The sequence below is a fragment of the Phoca vitulina genome, unplaced genomic scaffold (assembly GCF_004348235.1).
Source record: "Phoca vitulina isolate PV1807 unplaced genomic scaffold, GSC_HSeal_1.0 scaffold55, whole genome shotgun sequence".
NCBI lineage: Eukaryota > Metazoa > Chordata > Mammalia > Carnivora > Phocidae > Phoca > Phoca vitulina.
In genome coordinates, this window is record NW_022589758.1 from 1,499,600 (window position 1) to 1,515,799 (window position 16,200).

The following is a 16,200-nucleotide window of genomic DNA, read 5'->3' on the forward strand; positions in this document are numbered from 1 at the left end:
TTATATGGTCCCAGCCAAACATAATTTATCTTTTCCTGTTATTTATCCTAGAAAAGCTCTCTGCTTTTTGCCCCACTTGGCAGTTCTCCAAAACTCTGTTCCAGCAGAAGATGGTCCACTTTCTGAAGTGTTAAAGTTTGTTTGTATCACTTAAGTTATTTTAATTATTTTTTAACACTTTTAAATGTAAAAGTGTAAAGCTTTTAGAATATCAGGGAAGATCTTCAGGATCAAGAGCTAGGCAGCAAATTTTTAGACTTTATACCAAAAATACAACCCATGAAAGAAAAAATTGACAAGTTGGACTTTCATCAAAATTAGCTTTTGCTCTGTGGATGCCCACAGGGGGAGGGTAAGATAAGCTGCAGTGGAGAAAATACTGGCAAACCCTTATCTACTGAAGTATCTAGACAACCCAAGAATGCTAAAACCCAACAGCAAAAATACAAATAATCCAGTCAGAAGATGGGTAAAAGATATGAACAAATATTTCACCAAGAAGGATACATAAATGGCAAATAACGCAAACATATTCAGTATCATTAGCCATTAATGAAATGCAAATTAAAACCACTGCATGTCGATTTACAAATATCTGGATACAAATTTCAATTTAACAAAGTACTAACACCATCTCCTCCCATCCCCCCACTCCTCTAGACTTTGATTTAAAATGGTCTGGAGTGTGGCCCGGGCATCCAGAGTTTAAAATCTCCCCTCTTCCCTCCCCTCCACAGTTTTAATGTGCAGCCAAGGTTAAGAACAATTCTTCTGGGACAAAGAATATAGCTTAATAGGAATTTATAAAACAGAGCCTGAAGGCAGGTGAGGGAAGGTGCTGACTTTGGGCTGATTGATGGTTATCTTCACACTCAATCCCCAAATAAGAGAATGCAGCTTGTTCTTAGGATGTTTTATATTCCAGCATAATGTCTAGCCAGAGAGTCAACTATTTCTATTCACTGGAAAGAACAGGATCTGGGCAAATTGACCAGGTAGATGAAATTGTGATGCCTTCCTATATCCTCTCTCCTTCTCCCATTAACTTCCTTTTCAGTCTTTCATGAAGGTGTTAAAAAGAAAACCACAGGTCCAAAATGGCATCACTTAGGCCAAGTCCCTAAATCAGGGCTTAATACCTAATTTAAATTAAGAAATGCAGTCTTAACTGGTCAGTCAGGAATTTTATTATCAGCGCCAATGAGTCAGCCAATAAAGGAAGATGAGGTGATCTGCATGATAAGACCCCCCTGTTTTTTTCCCTTCTTGTTTTTCTTGGTAATCTCCCATTACTGGCCTCCCTGACCCTTTCCCACTTTTCTTTGTTTTATCTTTAGCTGAAGATGGTATTTAAGGTGGTGGCTAAAGCCATCTTAAGGAGTTACTCATTTTCCTGGAGTATCTCCCATATACGCATGTGGTATACATGTTAATAAACTTGTGTTTGTGTTTCTCCTGTTAATCTTTCAGTACACGGTTATCTGCTAAGAACACAGAAGGATGGGGGAAATTATTTTTCCTCTTGTACAGCAACAAAACTTTGAGGATCACTGTTTTAGGCCCCTGGTTCTCAACCTTACCCGCAAGTTGGAATTACCTGGGGGAGATTTTATTATTTTTAAGATTTTATTTCTTTAAAGCAAGAGAGAGAGCAGGCACACATGGTGGGGGAGAGGGGGGAGGTAAAGGGAGAAAGAATCTCAAGCAGACTCAGTGCTGAGTGCGGAGCCGGGCGCGGGAGCTCAATCTCAGGATCCGGGTATCATGACCTGAGTCGAAATCTAGAGTCGGCCGCTTAACTGACTGAGCCACCCAGGTGCCCCCTGACCCCGGGAGATTTTAAATATCCTGATGCCTCATATCCAAAGATCCTGACTTGATTTTTTTTATTGTTCTGGGGCGGGGGTGCGCCCAGGTCACGGGGATTTTTAAAGCTTTCCAAGTACTTCTAACATGTAGTCAAGGCTGGAAACTACTAGTTTAGGCATTCATCCTCCCTTATCTTTAACAGAGATATCAGCAATGTTTTGCCACACAGATCTTTAGGATTCAAGACTGAATGATTTCATAGGAGAAAACTTCACAGGTAGGAGAGCGGGGAGAGTCCCATCTAGTTTCTCCCAAATCGCTGATGACTTCGTATGCTTTAGGCGCTTGGAAACTTTTCCACTCAGTACCATTACCAGGGTACCAGCACAATAGCCCCTTTCGCTTAGAAAATGGATTTGTCTATTCTGAGCCCACAAGACCTCTCCTAACTCCCCATCCAATTGCCATGTAAATTGCCTACGTCAGTGGTTCTCGAAATCTGTTGCACATTAGAATCTCTTGGAGACTTTAAAAAAAAAAAATACCAAGGCCTGGGCCCCTCCCCCCAAACAGTCCGATGTGATGGGTCTGGGGCGCAAACCGGGCACTGCGATTTTTAAGAGTCCTCGTTGATTCGGATGTTCAGCTAAATTTGAAAACCACTGGCTCCAGTGGTACTTTACTTAGCGATGGGAAACTGACTTTGGGCACACCTATCTTTTGGAATTGCCACAAGGGAAGCAGTCGTGCAAAACGTGTCTCACGGTCAGGCTGAGGACTCCCACCACACGGTGATGTGTCTCCAAGCGCCATGGAGAATGTCTGTAGGTGAGTCGTTACTGGGAAAGCGGTCTCCCACACTTGGATGGCCCCCTCTCACGGCACAGGCCCCTACGGAGGACCACCGTCTCCTGTGACAACGATCCAGAATTCCGGGCCATGCCAGTTCTACAGATGTGCACCATGGAAGGTAGCTCTTATGCAAAACAGGGACTCGCAGCTCATCAACTCTCTCCCTCCTAGTGGGCAAACTTTACGCCATCACCAACTGCAAATTAAAGAGAAACTAATTTAAGTACTAACCGCCTCTACCTGAAGTCCTGAGGGGGTTGATGTTTGCGATCCCACCTCCAAAGCCGGGCGCCCCCTGCGGGCTGCCATTTTCCTCAGATGTGCTTAACTATGCAGCCTTGTTTTGAAGGTATCTGCTTGCGATCATTTCCAGACCCCACAGCAGTGGAAGACATTTTCCCAAGTTAAAATCTCCTCTCCACCCTTTCCGAGGGCACTTTCAGTTTCAAAATGAGCCTCTGAGAGGAACCACAGCTCCTGGCAGCAATCTTTAGGGAGGTTTGGAAAAGAAGTTGAAATAACGGTCATAAGAGAGAATCATATGGTTTGCACTCTGATTAAAAGTCCATCCTCTTGCTGAGAGGGATGAGTGCCAGAAGATGAGTCACTCTGATGAGCACGATGGACGGCAATAGCAAGGGGCAGGATGTAACGGGGGCTCCCAGAACCCTGGCTAAAGGCAGGCAAATGAGTGGGACGAATGCTTGTTGCCCCAGATTTTCTTGGGCCGAGTGATTAGGAAGCAAACGTTTAAAACATCTGGGAGACACTGTGGTGGTTTTGCCCAGCTGAGCCCACTGGAAGCTCTTTCCACATGCCGATGGTGATGCGTAGTCAATAAAAATGTGGTTCAGAAGGGAAATTTACTCTAAACTTCCTGTTGGTTCTATATGGTTCTTTTCCCCACACAAGGGACAGTCTGTCCTGGGGTAAAGAGATTTCTAAACCAGGGAGTCAAACAATTCTGATACGTTCAACCTAAAGGCTCAGGAGACTGCCTGCAAAGCTGTGTATCCAGATTAGGTCCAGAAACAGAGAGACAAAGAAGCAACTGCATTTCATTATGTGCACTGGCTTTTCTGGACTGTGTTTCAAATTCCAGGAAAGTTTTAAAAAAATCTATACAGGTGGTTTTCACATTTCAGTGCATATCAGAACCCCCTGGAGGGCCTGTTAACCGACCCCCCCCCCCCCCAGTGTTTCTGGTTCTGCAGCTCTGAGGTAGGGCCGGAGAATGTGCATCCCTAACAAGTTCCCAGAGATGCTGATGCTGGGGTGCCAGGGACCATACTCCACAAGCCACTGCTCTGAGGATAACTCTGGGTATTTTTTTTTAACCTTAAAGGATGATTTATACATGACTCTGAGGTCTTACACCCAAATATACCTCTTTCTTTGTAGATATTCAGATCCCTAGTAGGTCAAGTTAGCGCAGGATTTGGAGTCACATGGAAGATGTTGACTCTGGAGGCCCATGATGTGACTTGTGTGACAGGAACCTCTGGTTTCATAAGCAAAACAGCAGCTGACTGAAAAACAAGAAAAATAATGTAGAAAAACTGTTGGGAACCTAAAGGGAAATACCAAACCCTAAATGCAGAAAGCGGTGTGTGTGTTGGGGGTGGGGAGAGACAGGGAAGATGAAGGAATGTTCTTTTCTGGAGGAGATGCTCATCTTTTATATGGAGGGCAGACCATCCTTGAGAGACTGAGCAGGAGAGTTTTGGTTATTTACTAATTCATCATTATGAATGACCACAGGGTGCATGGGACTGTGCCACATTACACATCTGATAGAATTTCCTAGTTGAAAGGTTTGCGATGTTGGGATGTGGTACCAGTGGGGCAGGGGGGTTCGTCTTCCCCGAAGGTTTAAATTTGGACTTGACCCTTGTTTATTGGTCAGCCAGGACTGGTTCTACCTAGACTCTCCTAGATGCAGAAAAATGGATTTAATGACATCTCAAGTTCCATTTCTCCTTTCTGTAAACAGGTAAAGAAATGAATGCTTCAGTAGGAAGCTCCGCGTTGTCTCTATCTTACCCTTCCCCACTATCTCCTTCTGAGTCTATGAAAACTATTCTACAACTCTATGCCGTGGACAACTGAGAACAAAACAGTTCTTGCCTACAGACATGCGAATTTGGTCTCTCTGGAGGGCCCATCATCTTCCCTCCCCCACTGAGGAAGAGACCGGTTTTGTCTCCACATTTCTGCACTACCCTTCTGATGCCAATCACCCGGAGTTAGTGCCAACTGCACGGGTTAAGGGCACAGTCCCCCAAGACTGTCCTCACTTCAGACGCCAGCTACAAGTTCGGTGGTCCCCGAGCCACCTGCACATCTGACCAGTTAGCTACAAATTGGATTCCCACTCTCCCTCACGTTCAATGATTCACAGAACTCAGGCAACTCTTCTACTTAGGATTACACTTTTATTGTCAAGGGTACAAGGAGGACCCACAAAGGAACAGACACCTAGAGTGAGGTCTGGGAGGATCTCCAACACAGAACGACTGTGTCCTCTCCCCAGGGAATCAGGGAATGTCACCCTTTCCCCGCACATAGGTATTCACTGAAGGGGAGCAGATTTTGCCACCCCAAAGTATGTCCCTTTGGCCTAACGATTACCTGGAGCTAAAGGCAATCCAAACCCAACAGTTTCAGGAAAATCTCTTTACCTCCTCCCCAACTGCCTAAATTTACCATGGAAAGGGGTCTGTTCCAGGAAGAGAGCTATTACCAGAGATACTTCACTTAAGAAACATATCTGAATGGGGCAGCCTTTGTTTTCCAAACATCTCTCCATTCCTGTGAATGGCCTTTCCTCCCTTTGTAGCCACACAGCCCAGCCCTTCTCCTGGGCTCAGGATGTTATTTAAATCTCAGTTACCTGACTGCCCTGTGGGGCTCCTATTTTTATAGGCATCCCATACATACAAAATTTGTTTTTCTCCTGTTAATCTGTCTTATGTCAACTCACTAGACCAGCCAAAGAACGAGGTAGGGAAGAAGGGAAAATTGTCCCGCCCCCACATCACCAAGCAGGAAGCTCATTACATAGGCCACAGGACATAACTCAATATGCAGCTCCCTCCCCTCCTGGAAAGCCGATCTGCTATCACCTGGTTCAAAGCCCCAGCCTTCCAGTCACTTGGCCAGTCTAATCACATGATTGGCCTCCATACAGTCAAGGCCTTAGCATAAAACCAGGTGTGGTCCAGGGGCCCACCATAGGCAATGGAGGCATTTCTACCAGGAAATTCCAAGGGTTTCAAAGTTACCTCCCAAGATCTACAAGAACAAAAGTCCAACCAAATTCTTTATGGTACAACAGCCCCCATTTGCACATTTATTTTAATATTCTTGATCTATAAATGTGTCTGTTCTTTGTTCTTTTGGTTACAGCATCTGCTGGTTTCCTTTGTTTTGAGTCTTAAAACTTAGGTACCTATAGCAGGAGTGTGGGGTGGGCCAGTGGTGTGGGCAGTGAAAGAATTCACCCGAGGCGGAACAAAGGAGATGGAAGTTTATTGAAAACACGGCAAGGGAGCGCGGGCAGGACAGCGGAGGAGGGGCTATACTTATGGGGGGGGGGGGGGGGCAGTGAGGGAATATGCCGATGTATGGAATTTTCCCCTTCTTGGTAACTGCCTGGTTGTAAGTAGCCCATGGGTCAGTTAGGGCTTATGGCTCTTTTGAGGTGGGGCACCTAATGAGCCTGTTTGCATTCAGCCCGGTGGTCACTGTGGGCCTTTTTGCCTTGCTCAGCTCTCCACGGCTCAAACCTGTTGCCTAAAAGTGGCCTCTACAAGGAGGACTGTCAGCAACGTTCTTGGGCCACCCCCTCAGGTTGTACTGAAGAACTCAAAGCCCAGAGGTAAGTGAAGGGCTCTGGTGCCTCCCAGCCAGGTTGGGGGTGCTGACCAGGGACTGGAATTTATGCTTCCAGATTTCTGCTGTATGTTTTGTTAGTAGGGAAGGAAAAAATTTTCCATCCGAAAATCAACAGAAGTTTAATAACATGTATACCGCTCTATACTTGGGAGAAACCCAGAAAAACTGAGTAACTCCCCCAAATGGCCCAGGACACCACCTTCAGTATCATTCCCAGCTAAAGACAAGAGATGTGGGGGAGGGGAGCCGTTTCTGGGAGGTTAGCTGCAAGGCTCAGTAACAAGGGTAGGGCTGTTTTGCCGATTTCAGTCAGTGCCTTCTCCACTGAAAAGTTCAGTCATCCTCCCCTCCTCGGAGCAGAGAGGGAGACACCCGTACAAAGGGAGATTTCCCTTATCCATGTAAATGGCCTTCACCAAAGTCTAACTTGTACTTGGCTTTCAGCACTCCTCCAGTGTCCTGAAATAATCCGCTCAAAATAATCCTTATGCCCAAGAGGCATATTTTGGAGTGGCATATTCAGCTCCCCTTTATGTTCTTCACCACCACGTATATACGACATAGCTGAACCCTGTATTCCTCTCCCCACCCTTCTCCATACATGCTTGGCTCCCCGAAGGGAAGGCCATCCAAACCCTATTTACTCCAGTTCGGAACTCTCTGCTTTTCCTGGCTCTTTAGGTCGTGAACCTGTTGTGGATGAGGGTAGGGTCTTGTTCTACTTTGTACTGGTATCACCTAAGATAATTCCACTGGCATGTGGAATGTGCTCAATAGAAAAGTGTTTATAGAAACCCCTAATAGCTACATGCCTAAATGACAAATAGCATGTAATGGTGATCAACATTCATAGGACATTGGCTACATGCCTGAAAATTACTTTTCTTGCATTATCACATATAAAACTCACAGCAACTCCACAGAATAGGTACAGTATTATTATTGCTACTTATAGATGAGAAAATGGAGGCTCACAAAGGTTGAAAAACACCCAAAGTCACCTAGACAGAAGGTAGCAGAACCTGGTTTGTTTCCTGAGTTAAGCTCTTAACCTCTAGGCCAGCATTTTGTAAATAAGCGTTCATCAGAATCACCTACAGGGGTAGTCAACACCCAGCCTCCGTGGAGTGGGATGTGGACTTTGCGTTTCTGGCCATTTCTCCGGGGATAATGATGATGCTGGCTCAGAGTCCACATGTGAACCACTGATCCGGGTGCTGCTAGTGTGGCAGGATTTCTCTGCCTTTAGTGTCCGAGGTTCTCGGTCAAGCCCCTTTGAAGAAGGAAGAGGTAGACCAGATGAAGAGTGGTGGGCAGCAAAGCAAAGTTTACTGGGCGATAATACAAAGCTCCTGAAGAAGGAGGGGACCGGAGAAGGTTGAGGTTGGAGTTTCTAAGTCTAGGGGTTTTTATGAGATTGTTGGTGGGCTGTTTTAATCTGATGAACCCTCCAGCCTGTCACCCAATTAGGTTTTGTCCACGTGCTCATCTACCTATCAGATCAGGTAGTTGTTTACGTGGGAAAGGGCGGGGGGCTCCTTCCAGGGTGGTGTAGAATACCAGAATGGGGTCTTTTTCCTCTCAAGGGTAGTTTCCTCTTAGGTCGGGGCCCCTTGCCCCTGCCTGCCTTTCTTCCGAGTATCCTCCATTACTATCGAACACAGGGCAACACAACCGAAGAGCAAATGAAGGCCAGGTTCTAAACACCAAAGGCTTCCTGTACCTTTTCCATTTTTACCAAGCAGACACGAGCGACCCAGGTTTCTTCTTTCATTGGTTATTAAGCATATGATGGGATTGGGGCAGAGCTTGAAATTAAAGGAAAGTAAGTGTAGAGGCTGCTTTTAGGCCAACAGGCTTGAGCAATGGAATGTAGAAAGGGCCCATCAAGCGACCACAAAAGTTCCCAAAAAAGGGAAGGTCCATAGGTCGCCATACCTCCTCACTGTCTCCCTTTAAAAAACAGCCCCCACCCACTGCCTCACTGCGGAAGCTTCCCCTCCACTGTCCTGCCCGCCACTCCCTTGCAGGTGTCCTCAATAAACCCACTCCCTTGCAGGTGTCCTCAATAAACGTCTGTCTCCTTTGTTCTGCCTCAGGGGGTGAATTCTTTCACCGCCCCGGCCATCGCCCCACATCTGGGGGCCGCCATCTGATCGGACAGACACCACAATTAGACACCACAGGACGTCCTTTAACAGATGGAAAGAAATTGCCAGTAAAGTTAGCTATTTCTGTGCAGATTTCAAAACTGAAACATGGGGTTGTTTCCTATCAGAGCTTCCTATCAACTGTATATTCTGTGAAAATGATACAGCGGAACAGGGAAAAACTCATTTGAAGCTCTTTTCTATCCAAGCCCGTGCCAACCAGGGAGAAGGTGGGGGGATGGGGGGAACAGTGTTACCTGTAGTGGCCTTTAGGGGGGAAAAACGTGTGCTTACCTGCATAAGCCTTTTGCAAAAACATAGCCTCCAGCTGTGACATTATAGGCCTCCGCTGCTCGCTGACCAAGGTCCACACAATACCCCTAATCCTTGTGAGTTGGTGAATGGATCCGGATTGTTGGATTAGATATCAAACAGATGCTGGAACCATTCTTTAAACAAGTGCCCACACTGACCAAGGAAGAATCTTTGGTTTAAAAGAACCAGCCATTTGAAAGTGCTGGTTCTCAACCTTAATTGGAAAATGGCATCACCTGGAGAGCTTTTGTCATTTCCGCACCCCCCCCCCCGTGCCCGGGCCACAGCCCAAACCAATTACAACAGATTCTCTGCAGGTGGACCCCAAGCATTGGCTTTGTTGAAGCTTCCCAGGTGATACCAATGTGCAGCCAAGTTTAAGAGTCAGGGTTCCAAAGCAGCACTTCTGGAATGTTAAATTGCATAGGATTTCCCTGGGGATCATGCCAAACTGCAGATTCTGACTCAGTGAGTCTGGGGCGGGGCCTGAGACTCTGCATTTCGAACCAGCTCCTACCGGTGCTGATGCTGCAGTGTATCTCCCGTGTAAGAAAAGTAGCAAAATGACTGGGAAGGTTGTGTTGCATCGAGACTCTCCTGTTTGCCTGGACTCATAGCAAGTACCAGAAAATGTCGGGAGAATATCTGCTCTTCAGCCCTATTGAGAGTGTTACTATCTTATCTCTGGTGAGGAGGCAAGGAAGTTCCAGAGACAGCTGAAATCCTAATTTCTCTTACCTAGCCTCACTACTATGAGAGGCTCCGGGATCTTCTAGAATAGCATGTTATGCCCCTCTGGATGGACTGTCGGATCCAGTGAACCCTCAGCAATCCTATGTTTAGTATTACTCGGTGAAATCAGTTTTCAGCAGACAGGATACTCTTCCATATTATGTGCATAGGGCTAAACCTTGCCGATTATTTTCCAAATAATCAGGCATTCCCCTCTCCCCCAGCACCAAAATTCTGTAAAATGTGTGAGTCACATTGGGCATATGTTACTCAATGACATACTCTCTTCTTGCTTCTCATGCTAGCTGTTCACCAAATCCCGTCATCTTCTTCCTAGTCTACCTATCTCAGCCTCCTTTGCTGTTAGGTGTGGTCATGTGAGTGGATTTTAGCCAATGGAACATAAGTAGAAATATGTGTGTCTCATGCAGACCCGACCCATAAAAATCTCTCCCCATGCAATCTTTCAAGTACTTTCCCTTCTACCAACTTAGGGCAAATGAACGCAGCTATCTGGAAGCCATGTGTCCCAGGTGGCAGGGCCATAAGACGGACAGGGAACTTCCTGCTAATTAGGAACCCCTCTCTTTGACTTGACTTTATGAAGAAATACACTTCTTTTGTCTTTGAGCCATTCCACCTTTTGTGATTCGTTACAGCAGGTAGTCACATTTTAATTAATATACCTTGCAACCATCCCAACTCCACCCTTCATGGAGATGCAGAAAGTGGGGATATCATTAGTCATTAGTCTATAAGGACAGAGAGAATCATTAGTCATTAAGGACACACAGTATGGTGCCCATCCCAGTCCGGGGAGCAAGGTGTTTGTGGAGGACTTGAGTTTCTCTTCCTCTTCATGGACCCCTCTCTCTATGCCTTTCTGCTGCTAGACTGCTGCAATTGGGCTTGGGAGAGTCCTTCTACTAAGAGAAGAGATACAGGGAGCCAAAGAAGAAGCAAGGAGAAGTGAAGGGGATTGCGTAAGTCTACTTCTTATCTTGGTTTTAAGAATGAGAATGTTATATGCAAACAATGAGTCATGGAACACTACATCAAAAACTAATGATGTAATGTATGGTGATTAACATAACATACTAATAAAAAAAAGAAAAAAGAAAAAAAAAAGAATGAGAATGATGAAAAAACAGATTCACACGTTGTCCAAGCAATGTCACCAAGGAGACAAGGCAGGGATAATAACAGTGATTATGATGCTGATAACTGATATTATGAAGTGTTTAACACCTGCCACTGCTGTTATAACATTTTATACACATTACCTCACTTGTTCTTCAGAACAACCCAATTATTAAGTACTGTTAATATTTTCATTTCACAGTGGCAAAACTAGAGGCCCAGAGAGATTAACTTGACCACTCTGCAAGTGCCAGAGCCAAGATGCAAACCCAGGCAGTCTGCCTCCAGATTGCACGCTCTTAACCACGGTCCTGTGCAGTTCCAGGGTCTGGGAGACATCCAACCACTGGGGAAAGGTATGCTTGTGTCTGTAGTTTCTCCTCTCTCTCTGCAGCCAGAGAAAGCAGGGGTCTGGGAGAATCAGGGAACCCCAACATCTGGGGGATCTTCAACACATGTGGCATCATTATGAGAAGCCCTTAGGTGGCTCACACCTGGCAAACTCCATGGTCTATTTCTCACCATTGCTCCTGGCTGAGACCCACAGTAACACATTTACACAGAACCTCATGTAAACCTTAAATGAATGCATGTATGCGTGTCTCAGAAGAGGCTCAATTTCTTCTATGCCTACTACCTTATATTTATGACTTATCTGTATCCTCATAATTTTGGAATTTTATTATCTTAAAAAAGGTTAATTATACAGGCAAAAAGTATATGTAATATACAAGTATATTTGAGGATAATGAAATGCTCATCTGTGTACCCACCACCAAGCTAAAGGTAGACAACATTCCAAGATCTGGGAAGTGCCCTGTGTGCTGCTCCCCGGTCTCTTCTTTTTCTACTCCCCCATCTCCAAAAGGTATTCAGAATTATATGTTAATTACTTCTTTGCTTTTGTTGGAGAGCAAGAACTCTTGCTCCCTCAAAGGTCCTTCTGGCTGGACTAAGAATCACATTGACACAAGACAGATTAACAGAAGAAAATCAAATTTAATCAAATTTAATCAAATTTAATAGCATAGGTATGGGGAATCCACACAGACTTGGAAATTCCAAAGACAGTCAGGCACAATGAGGTCTATATGTCATTCTGAACTAAGGAGAAGGGGGGGAAGGCATCTGGGACCTCAGAGGCAAGGAATGCAATTCATGGGAAGATGAAAAAGAGTGAATGTTGGTAAACAGCTGTTTGCCCTGCCAACATCTATCTATAAAATCTCTCTCTGGTAATAACCCTTATTCTGGAAAGACCCTCCAATTTAGATTTGTCTATGTGGTTAAGGGAGGGCTGAATGTTTTCTTGAGACTGCAGGGTCTCAAGTGCCTTCAGCTCAAAACAATCCACATGTCACAGTGGCCCATCTTGGGGCAGCCCACCCTCGGCCCCCACACTTCCTTTATTGCCTTATCCCAGGGTTTCTCAATAGCAGCACTATTGACATTTTAGATGAAATAATCTTTTGTTGCGGGAGACCATCCTATGCTATTGAGTTGACTTATACCCTTCAAAAGTATACTGAAGTCCTAACTCCCAGTACTTCAAACATGACCTTATTTGGAAATAGGGTTGTTGTAAATGTAATTAGTTAAGATAAGGTCATACTGTAATAGGGTGGGTCTCTAATCCAATATGACTGGTATCCTGTAACTTCACATTAATGGACTCATACATGTACTCTTCTGTGACTTGCTGCTTTTTGATCAGTGTCACGTGTTGGACATTTACCTAGGTTAGTTCGCTATAGTGTATTCATTTTACCTGCTGTATCGTATTCCACAGTATCAAAACGCCTAATTCCCCCAGTCCTTCTATCTGGGGAAAAGGTAGAGGCAGGTAAGTTTCTGAGCTGCCTCCTCTGCATTATGAGTTGAGTTTTTGTTCACCCTAACTCTAAGGGTGAAGCTCTTCAGGGTCCTAGCTTTATAGAGCATTCTATTAAGGTCTCCACCTTAGCATTCTCTAGGCTTTATTTATTTTTTCTTCCCCAGGCCTCATGTAGCCTCTAAAACAGACCATGAGGATCACCAGACACCCCCAAAGTAAAAGCCATATTAAGCCTTCCTTAGTTCTTGGGATTCCTACTTTCCCTTCCCCTTCGCTTTTTTTTTTTTTTTAAAGATTTTATTTATTTGACAGCGAGATATAGCAAGAGAGGGAACACAAGCAGGGGGAGTGGGAGAGGCAGAAGCAGGCTTCCTGCAGAGCAGGAAGCCCGATGCGGGGCTCGATCCCAGGACCCTGGGATCATGACCTGAGCTGAAGGCAGATGCTTAACAACTGAGCCACCCAGGTGCCCCCCCGCTTTGCTTTTGTAGATTTCTATCAGTGCACTTATAAAACTCATTTTTCCAGGACTATTATCAGGACTGTTAGAACTGAAGTGCACTTTTTTTTCTTCCAGGTAAGAAGAGAAGCGATTCTTGGAAAAGACCTGATCAGGCTGGTAACCTTAAGAAGTCTTGGAGCTGAACAATAAAATATCTCAAGAAACAGTTATGTTAAAAGCCAACCATTATCTTTCACAATGCATACAGAGCTTCTGCACAATCTATGGGAGATTGCCCCTCAAGCATTTCCCTCACCCACTGCATTCCCTGTTCATTATCTAACTGAATAATTCCACCATTAAGCACACATCTATCCCTGAGCCTAGTTCCAGAAGAATCTCCTTTTGCTCTGTGTAGAGAATCAGTAACACTGGGCTTAGAAGCATCATCTGCATTCTTCGGCTGAATTTACAGTGGTCACATGTCCTCTCTGCATTCTGTTGAGATTTCTAGGGCCATTCTGTCATTTCCAGGCCCAGTAATTTTCCTGAAGAAGTTTTACTACAATTACTATGGGGTTTCCTTGTCAAAGCCACACAATGATGCCCGAAGCCAGCTCTGAGGCACCTTTCCCATCACTAGATTTAAATCTAAAGTGAGAGGCAACCTTTTAGGCAAAGTGAATACAACAGAACCAGGTTGGGGAGGGGGACGATGGCATGATTACAAATGTTCTGACATAGTCCAAGTGCCAAAAGCCCACAAGTCTAACTTCTACTCCACTGGTTTACGTGTCTTTCTGTAAGAAACATGTGCTTCTTAAGAAACATGTGCTATCTGGCCTGGGAATCTCAGGGATCTCTTTTGGAGTTGATGAGACCTCATTGGAATTCAGATACAACCGCAAGTTGAATTCAATGTCATGTTTAACTCTTTTCCTGGGGGTCCCCTTCTCTCCTTTCCATGTCAGCTAGCAAGCAGGTGATGGGTATCTCTTTATTCCCCCAGCTTTATTGAGCTATAACTGACAAATAAAATTGTAGGGTATTTAAGGTATGCATCATGATGATTTGATACATGTATACATTGTCAAAGGATTCCCCCCAACTAGTTAACTAAGACATCTAAGGTGATGGACATCTTGACACTGCTCCTCTGTGGCCTTGATCAGATACAGAACCACTAGAGCAGTTCCCTGTGGCTCCCGTCACCCTTCAGACCACCTGCTTTCAGTGGATGTTGGAAAATAGGCAGAAATCACGATATAGTCACATACTGTAATCCCTCTCTCCAAGGCTGCCCTCAAGAATAACCTTGCTTTGCACACCAACAATAGTCAAAGCAAGACTCTAATCCCAGGTAGATCCGTTAGGACAGATATCCGGATCCTTGGAACCAAGTCGATCCTTTCTTAAAGTTGGCATGGCAAACATGTTACTGGCAAAAGCCGAGCAAGGTTTCTAATGAAGTGTGGGTAAAAATCTGTCATTTTCCTGCCAGTAACCCTCCAGGGACCTCCGGTAGCATGTATAATAAAGCCCTTATTGTGCTTTATGTGGTGTGTTGCAGGGTGGGACACACACAGGTCATACCCTGCTGCCTTCACTCGCGTTTCTTAGACTTGTGTTTATGGTCCTTTTCCTGGGGATGCTGTCTTCCCAAGTCCTTGCATGGCTGCCTCCTTCCTTCTTACAATTCAGGTCTCTGACCAACACCGATTTACAGAAACACCCTCCTAGACCACCCCTTGTCAAATGCTCCTACGTCCACCATCTCTGTCTCTCTACACTTTTACCCTGCTTTATTGTTTGCAGAGCACTTAACCCTACATAAAAGTACATTATTTATTTTTTATATTACTATAAAATTATTATAATATTGTAAATAATAGTTTAATATATAAAATTATTTATTTTAGTTGGATTACAGTCTGTCTTCTTCACAAGAATCTATGTTAGGGGCTTGTTGATTTTGGTTACCTCTGCAACCTGAGCTTCTGTTAGAGTTATTCACTTAGTACATGCTCAATAAGTATTTGCTGAATAGTGAGGGAATGTAAGGTATGAATAGAGAATTGGGAATTAGAAAGCATGTGCTATTATTTAACTATTTCAGCCCATTTCCTGCCTCCATACATAGGGACCAGGTGACATTAATCTAGCCATTTAGGGGGTGGCCAGTATTCCCGATGTGAATAAGATCATGTTAACATGAGAACACAGTTGTCTTTTGAGCAAAGGACCTTTCTTTTAGCTTTTATTCATGATCAAGTCTCTCTCATCTGGAGAAAAAAAAAAGAAAACCTCCTTTCAACCTATTTCTACCTTACCTCCTATCTCCAGAAACTGCCCCCTTTTCCCTCTTTCTTTAAAATAAACTTGTGTCTGAACTTTCTTTCAGCATTTATTCATTCCCCAATACTTACTCCTAACATTTATTCATTTCTGCTCCCATTCTTCTTGAGCTCTTGGCATCGTGAGACTCGGATGACCACTCCCTTCCAAAAGCAGCCTCTTCATGTTGCTGGTATGACGCCAAGTTTTTTTGGTTGTACTTCTAAGGCTCTGGATGATCCTTCCTACTCCCCTTGTTTTCTCTATTTGACCCTGAAGCCTCGTCCCTCCTCTTTGTTTCTCCCCATTCTTCTTCCTCTCTATTTTTTACCCATGTCATTCACTCTCTGGCTTGATTTATCCATGTACACCGCCCAGCCAGGGTTAAAGATCTACATGCCTGACTCTCACCCCACATCTTCACCTAGTTGCACAGAAGCGTCTCAATCTTTCTTTTTTTAATTTTATTTTATGATGTTATGTTAGTCACCATACATCATTAGTTTTTGATGTGGTGATCCACGACTCATTGTTTTCGTATAACACCCAGCGCTCCATGCAGTGCATGCCCTCCTTATTACCCATTACCAGGCTAACCCATCCCCCCACCCCCCCTAAAACCCTCAGTTTGTTTCTCGAGTCCATAGTCTCTCATGGTTCATCTCTCCCTCCAATTTCCCCTCCTTCATTTTTCC